The sequence below is a fragment of the Cervus canadensis genome, chromosome 3, assembly GCF_019320065.1.
Source record: "Cervus canadensis isolate Bull #8, Minnesota chromosome 3, ASM1932006v1, whole genome shotgun sequence".
Classification (NCBI taxonomy): domain Eukaryota; kingdom Metazoa; phylum Chordata; class Mammalia; order Artiodactyla; family Cervidae; genus Cervus; species Cervus canadensis.
The window spans coordinates 79546528-79557489 of NC_057388.1; the positions used below are offsets into that span (position 1 = coordinate 79546528).

At 34.7% G+C, this 10962-nt stretch overlaps 1 pseudogene; it reads left to right on the forward strand.

Moving 5' to 3' along the window:
• Window positions 1-9658: 9658 nt before the first annotated feature.
• On the forward strand, window positions 9659-10442 carry LOC122437933 (annotated as a pseudogene).
• Window positions 10443-10962: the final 520 nt, after the last annotated feature.

Sequence of the window (10962 nt, forward strand, 5' to 3'; positions counted from 1 at the left end):
ATATTATTTTAACATTTAATATTATAAACAATATTTTGACTATAAATTATTATTTAATATTATAAGCACTAATGTATTTTAATATTATCAGCCTATTATAAATGGATTATTTTAATGTGCTTAACAGTCCAATAACTTGCCAATCTTCAATTATTGCACATATACAGAATTCAAATTTTGATTTGCTTTCATAAATAGTACCAGGAGGAAGAGGAAATAGCATTTTACATACACACACACACACACACACACACACATACACACAAAGAAAATATAGTAGAATTAGAGAAAAACATAAGAGAAACATATATATATATAAGAAACATATAATATAAGAAAAATATAAGGCACAGAGAAATAATAAATATTTAAAACACATTAAATACTATAATTTTCCTTAAGCACAGAGATTTTGAAAGCTAAGAGAAGTTAAGACTGGAAAAAAAAAGCTGACATATCATGATGACAGATGATGGAATTTGTTCCTCATTTAGTTATAAATATGAAACCAATGCAGTTGCTAAAATATAACTGAGTAAAATGAGCATTTCCCTTGGAGGATTATATAAAATGAATACGAGTGGATAAAAGCTGGAAAAATGAGGCCAGTTAGAACACTGAATAATCAAGGAAACAGGCATGAAAGCTTGAACTAGATTATTATTTTTGAAAGAAGAGAGAAAGAACTGGAAGTGATTTGCATCAGTAAAAGAAAATGATAATTATTAGATGGATATAAGCAAGAAAAGAATGTTAGGAATCGATGTTTCAAGCCTGGGAAACGGTGAATTTTGCTGTTTCTGGAGAAGAATCATATTTCATGGGATTAGATCATGTGTTCAGTTTGGACTGCAAGTTTCTGCTGCCGATGAGCAAAAAATAGACAGACTCTACACCTGAAGGACATATGAGACAAGCACAGAGCATCATTAGAGATAGAAATAGAGACTCGTTTAAAAGGAGGGGATGCTAAAACAAAAGAAAAATGGGAAAATAAAAGATTTTAAATTATTATGAGTATACAGAAAAGAGAATATGATCTATGCTAAAACTTATCAGTATACTAAATTTAGGGAGACAGTAAAGAGAGTTAATCAAGTATAAGGAATGCTCACAGAGAAAAATGACTTAAATCGTTCTTATATTTTAAGACAAAGTGGTTGGTCAACTATCACATATACTATGAGGAAGTTTTGGAGGTGGAAAGCCATTTGAATTGGCCATTATATTCATGGTATATTTTACATTCAGTGAGACTTTCTTGATCATGCCATGTGAAAATGCCAGTGACTCAGTGAGGCATGACACTCAGGTGATCATCATGAGATTATTATTTTTTTTTTATTTAACATTTGGCTCTTTTATTTTTTACTTCTTTGTTTATTCTTTGTCTGCACTGTATTTTCATTGCTACACACAGGTTTACACTAGTTGCGGCCAGTAGGGTTACTCTTTGCTGTGGTGTGTGGGCTTCTCATCGCAGTGAGTTCTATTGTTGTGATGAGCAGGGCTTAGCAGTTGCGGCACATGGGCTTAGTTGTTCCACAGCACGTGGGATCTTCCCGGACCAGAGATGGAACCTGTGTCCCCTGTATTGCAGGAGAATTCTTAACCACTGGAGAACCAGGGAAGTCCATCAGGAGATCCTTTAACAGAGACATAAGCATATACCCAAACTTGATCCACTTGGGGAATGGTTACTCCACCTGAAGAAGTTGTGTTATTTCCATTTCAACTCCTTAATTAGTGTTCCATGTTTTGAAGTTTCTAGAAGAAAACCAGTTACAATATTAAGATGCTTTTAAAATGAAAATCTGAAAGCAAAATATAGCTTTGAAAGACTGTCAAATCAGTGATGCTAAATTTGGTCTGCACAGTATACTCTACACTGTTACTTTATTTCAAGTTAAAAAATTATTCTTAAAAAATTCTACAGTCCAAATTTAATATAATTGCTCTAACCACATGTAAGATTTATGTTTAATCATAATACTTTAATATTAGTTTTGATTTAAATATTTGAACTGCATTTAAACAAGGGAAGTACTGAAGAATACATTAGTTTTTTTGTTTAAGTTGTCTAACTACTAACCTGTAATTTGGTTATTGGCTCTAGTCACCATTATTATTATGCTTGAACACTATGAAATCAACATTACTAACATGGAATATGTCTAAGCTGCATGGTAAAATTTTCTAGATCATAGGTCTTCATAATAGACTAAAATACAGATTTAGTAATTAGGAAACTATATTATTTAACAGATACAGCCACACTATAATATTAAATGTACCTTTAAAGTACAACCACTCTAGAAGTGGCTTGGAAATTCTTGTAAAGTAAAACACACACTAAAACACTCACAAATCTCATTTTTAGATATTTAACCAAGAGGAATGAAACTTATGTTCAAACAAAATCTTCCCACAAATTTCAGAGTTGCTCAATTCATTATCATCAAAACTGCAAAAATCCTTCAATGGGTAAATAAATAAATGGTGATAAATCCACAAAATGAAATATTTATTCAGCAATGAAAAGGAACAAGCCACTGAAACATACAACAGCATGCACGAATCTCCACTACAATATGTTAAGTGAAAAGGCCAGATTTAAAAAGCTACATTTACATGATTCCAATTATATGACATTCTTGAAAAGGAAAAAGAAAAACTGTAGGAAGAGAGAATATATAAAAACAGATCAGTGGTTATTATGAGATGGGGTGAATATAGTGGTTGAAACATAAAGAGGCAGAATGAAATATTTTGAAAAGGTAGAACAGCTCTGTATCTTAACTGTGGTGATAGCTACACTTCAGAGTATGTTTTTCAAAATTCATAACACTGTACATCAAAATGAATGTTTTACTGTATGGAAATTAGACTTTAAAAACCATTTTTCTCTAAAATTATCACATCAACTGCTAAATTATCTATCTAAAGTATATATTTAAACACCTCTCTTTTAACAAGATCAATTTAATGTGATAACAGATATGTAAAGAGTTTATACCAGTGAATACAAATTTGTGGTCATTATATCAAAGGTACATAAACTATTGTTTAAGAAACCAAGGTGCAACACAACATAAAGTAGAACCTTTGCAATTAGAAGGAAATGAATCTAATACATAGTTCCAAAACATAGTTGCTATAAGTCATCAAATGAAACATACTGCTTTTTGGGGACTTGGATTCCTTGGAAATGGCATTAAAATACTCACTTGCTTTGTTTATTAGAATAATTAAATGAGATAATGCTATCTTAGACCCTCAATAACAATTTTTTCCTAAAAAAAAATTTTTCTCCCTTTTCTTGAACAGTGTTTTCTGAAGCAATTTCAAAGTCCCAGGGGATTCTAAGTTATTGGCAACTTTTGCATATGTTTTCAAAAAGGCCCAGAAATTTGGACTAACATACACTCTATATACCTAAAATGTACTAACAGCACACAGTTTGCTCAAATTAAATTATTGACAAAATTCATTTTAGCTACTTGTATTGATACTTTATCCTTTAAGACCAATATGATTAAGTAGCTTTTGACTTGAAGGTAATACTAATATAGTATAAGCTCAGGAACAGAAATTTAAATATATCCTTTAAGTGACTACACATAATCATAAACAGATTTCCTATCTCAAAAATTTTTTTTTCTGAAACTGCATTATTGATCTTCAGTCACTTATTAAAAGGAAAAGGACCACTAAATTTGCTTAAATGTCTGCATCATTATTACAAGTAGAAATATATTTTTTCCTTAGGAAAAAATAATTATATAATACTTAAAGCACTGCATCCAGGGAGTGAGAAATGTTCAAAAGAGGAGAGAAATGGTAGGAGATAAAGTCAAGAAGCTCTAAGAAAGACTCAGATTATGTTGGACATTGGTGCCTTTTTAAGTCATTTGTATTTCTTGGAGACACTGGAAGCCATTGTATTAGAGACATTTCAACAAATGAGAGATACGGCTTGTTTGTTCACTTATTTATTATCACACCATATGCCATGTTACAAATAGATTATAGAGGAAGAACAAAAATCAGAAAGGCCAATTAGGAGACTGCTATAGTAATTTGGGTGAGAGAAAGTGGTGCCTTGACCAGGAAGGCATACACAATCAATTAACCGATTACTAAGGGGAAAACTGCATGGCCTCAATAGGGAAAAGTTTTGCAGTGTTACATAAGGATAAGTACTTGATGTGAGAGAGAATGTAGGGAAAATGAAGAGAATGGAGAAATATAAGGATAAAAGATATTTTTTATCTCCCTATAAAGATAGGAGTCATTAAAATACTAGATGTTTGCATGTAGATAAGTAACAAAATGGAAAAATAAGACAAGGGATACTAATGGTCCCCTGGTGGCTCAGATGGTAAAGAATCTGCCTGAAATAGGGAGACCTGGGTTCAATCCCTGCACTGGGAAGGCCTCTGGAGGAGGGAATGACAATCCACTCCAGTATTCTTGTCTGGAAAATTCCATGGACAGTGGAGCCTGGAAAGCTACAGTCCATGGGGCCAGAGAGTCAGACTCAACCGAGCGGCTAGCATACTCACACACAAGACATATTTTGCCATAAAGGAGAACTAAAAATATGCAGAACAAGCTTTACACCAGATGTCACTTCAGGAAATCTGCCTACCGTAATTAAAATTGATGGACTCTCTTGTCCATAAGCTTGGTTCCAGTCATCTCCACCTATCTTTGTGGTCTGACTCCCATCAGTGTTGCCAGATTCATGAGCCATTAGGCCAACCCAAAATGAGTTTGAGGATTATTCTGAGAATGTAGAAAGTTGCCAGAAAGCAGTAGTGAAGTATGTTTTTCCCTGAAGATTTCCAGAGTGAGTTTTGCAAAAACTTTTGAATCTCTATGAAAATAAACTTAGCGATGTTCTGTTCCTTTTCAAGTTTGAACCCCTTGAGACCTGTAGGAATCGCTAACAAGCTCTTACTGTCTCCATTGCCATATCATTTTTAGAAAGACCAATTTGTTGCATCCCTGGGAAATGCACTCTACATAGATATATCTGTTTTATGTTTCTTTTCTAATTTGTCTCAGCATAGCCTGAACTATTGAAGTGTTTTGGCCTTTATCTGGTAGAAACAGGAAAGTCAAGAAGCTCTGTCTGTTTCATATTTGGTTTTATGAAGTTTCCTAGTGAAAAGTTAAGGCTATTTACAGCTGTTATACTATACACCTATTGTAGCTATTTATGGTTAATCTAGTGATTTTAAACAAGTGGGTTATTTTGTATTTATAATATATCATAATTGTATGTAAAATATATCTCCATTATTTCTATAATTTTTCTATTTCTTTTTAAACTCTTGGATAAAAAATAAAATGTGATACCAAGTTGATGAATTTTTTAAAGTTAAAAATAATAGAGGTATTCTATATCAGAATATAAAGAAATTTTAAGGAAGTGACCAGGCAAAATTTTATAGCCTTAAAAATTTTTGTCAAAATTTAAAAATATAAATGAGTGAAATTTCCAGCACAAAAAAGATGGACAAAGAAAAACAAGTGGAGTGAAACAAGAAAAGAGTTAAGAATGAAGATTAAAGTCAAAATTCAATGAAATAGAGATTGGGAAATAGCTAATATATAAATATTCACTGAAAATTATATTTTTGGTAAAATTCACAAAAAAGACAAATTACCAGATAACTTAAGGGAAAATAAACCATAAATAATAAAAATAAGAAAGGAAAAAGGGCACAGATGTAGTCATTAAAATGGAATACCTTTTGTACATTTATTTCTGCAAAGAAGATCATGTCATCTGCAAAGACAGCTTTAAGTTTTCCTTTCTAATTTGAATGCATTATTACCAAAACTCTTTTTAAATCAGTATACAGGGAGAGTTTCATCAATTTGATAAAATATCTACAAAAACCCCTACAGCTAATATAATTCTTAATGGTGAGAAACTTGAAACTTTCCAACTAAGACCATGTACAAGGCAAATATGTCCACCTTACCACTACTTTTCCACATCATATGGAAGTTCTAGGCAATGCAATAATAAAAGGAATTAAACTGTATTCAAATCAGAAAGGAAAACTTAAAACTGTCTTTGCAGGTGATATGGTTTTCTTTGCAGATATTCTGAAAAAAAAAAAAAAAAAGAAAAAACCTTCTGAACTATTAAGCAATAATTATAGTAAGGTTTCAGTACACCAGATTAACATACAGAACTGTAAATGAAAAACTGGAATTTGAAATTAAAACTGTTTATGATAGTGCACACACAAAATGGGCTTCCCTGATGGCTCAGCAGGTAAAGAATCCACCTGCAATGCAGGAGACAGAATTTATAGGTTCGAACCCTGGGTCAGGAAGATCTCCGGAATGAGGAAAATGGCAACTCACTCCATTATTCTTGCCTGAAAAACCCCATGGACAGAGGAGCCTGGCGGGCTACAGTCCACAGGATCACAAAGAGGCAGACACGATTGAGCCTCTAAGCAGAAGCACACATAAAATGATACACATGGGAGTAAATCTGACAAAACGTGTGTATGATTTATAACAGGAAAACCAAGATACTCTGATGAAGGAAATCAAAGCACAAAATAGAGATATGGTCCATATTCATGTATATGAAAATTCAATGTCAAGATGTCAGTTCTTTGCAATGTGATCTATAGATTCAATTCAATTACAGTTATCATCCCAGCATAAAGTGATAGTATATGATGATTTAGCACTTTAATGTTTAATAATTTCTAAACTTTAAATTGTATTTACTATATACTATAGAATGACATCATTGAGGGATATCTTATGAATCTTGCTGCATTAATTACATCCTGTTTTACAGAAATGCTGCATAGTTAGTAAATCCTTCTTGTAAGGAATATGTATGCAAATTTCATTGCACTATTTCCTGCATTAGAGTTTTTTTAAATTTAAACCTTTTAGTAAAATAATACCTCAAAATTGTGTTAATTTTCATTTATTATTAATGTTGATGTGCATCAATATTCTTTACTTTCATTTTCTTTGAGATTGAGAATTATTTTTAAGTTTTTACAATTATCAGTAGGCAAATTAGATGCCTAATTCCATTCATCTAAACTCAGTTGCATTTTTCTAGACAAATGAATTATTTAAACAAAGATTATTCAATAAAAAATTATCTTTAATAGTACTAATATTTTAAATGCATTTAATTTTCTTCCTTGTGCATTTGTTGAGATTTTACCTCTTAGTTTTAGGACATAAAAATGTTTCTTATCTTATCAAAGGGATGTATGTCACTTTGGGATCAGATCCTTTACAGAATATGACACTTTAATGAGTATGACACATGAGCCCTTACAAGACTAATTTTTAACAGATCAAGTTGAATTAAATAACAGAGACAGGTGCCATATAGTAAGGCTCCCTAGGAGAAATTAAAGTACACTGCTACTTTTATTATAATGATTTCTCATGCTCATTATTGTATGAAAGAAGAGGACATGAGCAATCATTATGAGCAAAAAAAAAAAAAACGCATGTTAGAGAGCACTGTTAGACTTAACTAAACCTATATTCTTCCACTCATCTAATTTAAGAATTTGTCGAGGGCTATGGCTAAAATATAGTAAAATCATATGCAATATAAAGATCCTGTTGATCTTATTGTACCTCTAGTGTTTTCAGCTCATTACTACTAGGATTATTTTATAAAATAGAAGACCTTTGTCTGGCTTTCAATAACATTCAGTTCAGTTCAGTAGCTCAGTTGTGTCCCACTCTTTGTGACCCCATGAACTGCAGCACGCCAGGCCTCCCTGTCCATCACCAATTCCCACAGTCCACACAAACCCATGTCCACTGAGGCGGTGATGCCATCCAACCATCTCATCCTCTGTTGTCCCCTTATCCTCCTGTCCTCAATCTTTCCCAGCATCAGGGTCTTTTCAAATGTGTCAACTCTTCGTATCAGGTGGCCAAAGTATTGGAGTTTCAGCTTCAACATCAGTCCTTCCAATGAACACCCAGGACTGATCTCCTTTTGGATGGACTGGTTGGTTCTCCTTGCAATCCAAGGGACTCTCAAGAGTCTTCTCCAACACCACAGTTCAAAAGCATCAGTTCTTTGGTGCTCAGCTTTCTTCACAGTCCAACTCTCACATCCATACATGACCACTGGAAAAACCATAGCCTTGACTAGACGGACCTTTGTTGACAAAGTAATGTCTCTGCTTTTTGATATGCTGTGTAGGTTGGTCATCACTTTCCTTCCAAGGAGTAAGCATCTTTTAATTTCATAGCTGCAATCACCATCTGCAGTGATTTTGGAGCCCAGAAAAATAAAGTCAGCCACTGTTGCCACTGTTTCCCCACTTATTTGCCATGATGACATGATGGGACTGGATGCCATGATCTTAGTTTTCTGAATGTTAAGCTTTAAGCCAACTTTTTTACTCTCCTCTTTCACGTTCATCAAGAGGCTCTTTAGTTCCTCTTTGCTGTCTGCCATAGGGGTGGTGTCATCTGCATATCTGAGGTTATTAATATTTCTCCTGTCAATCTTGATTCCAGCTAGTGCTTCTTTTCCAGCCCAGCATTTCTCATGATGTACTCTGCATAGAAGTTAAATAAGCAGGGTGACAATATACAGCCTTGATGTACTCCTTTTCCTATTTGGAACCAGTCTGTTGTTCCATGTCCAGTTCTAACTGTTGCTTCCTGACCTGCTTACAGGTTTCTCAAGAGGCAGGTCAGGTAGTCTGGTATTCCCAACTCTTTCAGAATTTTCCACAGTTTATTGTGATCCACCCAGTCAATGGCTTGGCATAGTCAATAGAGCAGAAGTAGATGTTTTTCTAGAACTTTCTTGCTTTTTTGATGATCCAGCAGATGTTGGCAATTTGATCCCTGGTTCCTCTGCCTTTTCTAAAGCCAGCTTGAACATCTGGAAGTTCATGGTTCACATATTGCTGAAACCTGGCTTGGAGAATTTTAAGCATCACTTTACTAGCATGTGAGATGAGTGCAATTGTGTGGTAGTTTGAGCATTCTTTGGCATTGCCTTTCTACGGGATTGGAAAGAAAACTGACCTCTTCCAGTCCTCTGTCCACTGCTGAGTTTTCCAAATTTGCTAGCATATTGCATGCAGCACTTTCACAGCATCATCTTTCAGGATTTGAAATAGCTCACCTGGAATTCCATCACCTCCACTAGCTTTGTTCTTAGTGATGCTTCCTAAGGCCCACTTGACTTCACATTCCAGGATTCAATAACATTTCCTGTCTTGATATGAATCTCTTCCTCAGCCCTTCTTCTACCAGACTGTGGACTCAAAACACTCCAAACCTCCCTTCATTATCTAAATAGGTAATATCTCAAGTCTATGCATTTTGCAGACTCTTCTTCTTAGAATGTCTTTCCCATCTGGATTAGTTTTCCATTGCTGCTCTGACCAATGACTGAAAATTTGGTGACTTAAAACAAATTATTGTTTACAGTTCTGGAGAAGTTTAAAATGGCTCAGAAGGGCTATGTTGCACTGGCATTTCCTGAGAGCACTGCTTCAGAATGGCCCTTTCTTTTTTTCAACCTTTTGCCAAAAGAGTACCCTTCTCTTCACCCCACACCTTGGACAAGAGCTTCTTGCCTGAGGGCTGAAAAGACTTAACTAGATTAGTAATGGAAAACTAAGCACCAACAAAATTGTCTCAACATGCCAGTCTATTATTTCAAAGGTGTTAATTCCAGAAGGAAAATGGGTCAAGCTTGAAGAAACTGCACATGGATCCTACTGGTAAAATTAGAACTTGGGAAACTTTGAAACATGTACCTGGGAAGGATAGTCAACTGATCATGTGGCAGTTATCCCAGTGCTGCAAAAAACTGTTTATTAAGGATATATCATGGTGAAGCATCTATGACTGCCAATGGGAGGCTTTGGCCTAGAATTCCTCACAGATCTCATAGCTGAAAATGAAAGTCCAGAAGCACCTGCACTTTGGGAGCTTAAAGAAGATACTGACAATAAAAGATGATACTAAATGTCCTCCAGCTGTAGGTATGGATCCAAGTTTGTCAATGGTACTACATACATTGTGACAATAACTATTAATGGGAAGGATGCTGAAAATGTAAAACTTAATCCAAAGGGGATGGAGAATTTGTGGAAGTAAATATTTTGCCAAAGAATAACCTCTTGAAGAGACTTGCTGCTGCTGCTGCTGCTGCTAAGTCACTTCAGTCGTGTCCGGCTCTTAGCGGCCCCATGGACTGCAGCCTACCAGGCTCCTCCATCCATGGGATTTTCCAGGCAAGAGTACTGGAGCGGCGTACCATTGCATTCTCCAGACTTGATGCTAAAGTGACTGAAAAACATCTGACAGTGGATTTCAGTCTTCCCTGTGCTCTGGAGCTGAAACATGTAAACATGAAGCTGTTTGAAGTTCCCTTCCTGAAATTTTAAGTGCAAAGAGCAGTTTTTGTATATATATGCTTTTGTACATGAGACCACCAGGCCTCATTTACTAAGACATTGTATTCAGCTTAGTTTAATGTTGGTTTGATATAATTTTTCCATAAAATAAAAGCAACACAGAATGCAAAAAAATAAAAAACAAAGATCCTCAAGTGGAGTGGTAGCTGAAGCAATGACAGAACATAAATATTAGTCCCTGAGACGACGCCAAAATGATGAGATCATATTTGAGAAATTATTTGTTGAATCTGGCTCAATGCTAAGCTAGCACTGAGAACACAGCAGGAATGGGAAGGATGTTGGCTGCTAGCAGACAAGGAGGTGTATGCTTCTGAAGTGAAAAAGAAGGGAATGACAGACACTTGAGTCATTTAGGATTTCTGCCTAAAATAAAGTTGATAAAGAACAAGAACAGGGCTATATCTTCAGCTTCAATGTAGGAAAGATACCCAGAAATCTGGTCATAGGGAAAGAGACATTCTACAGGTTGAGAGGATGAAAGAAGTCA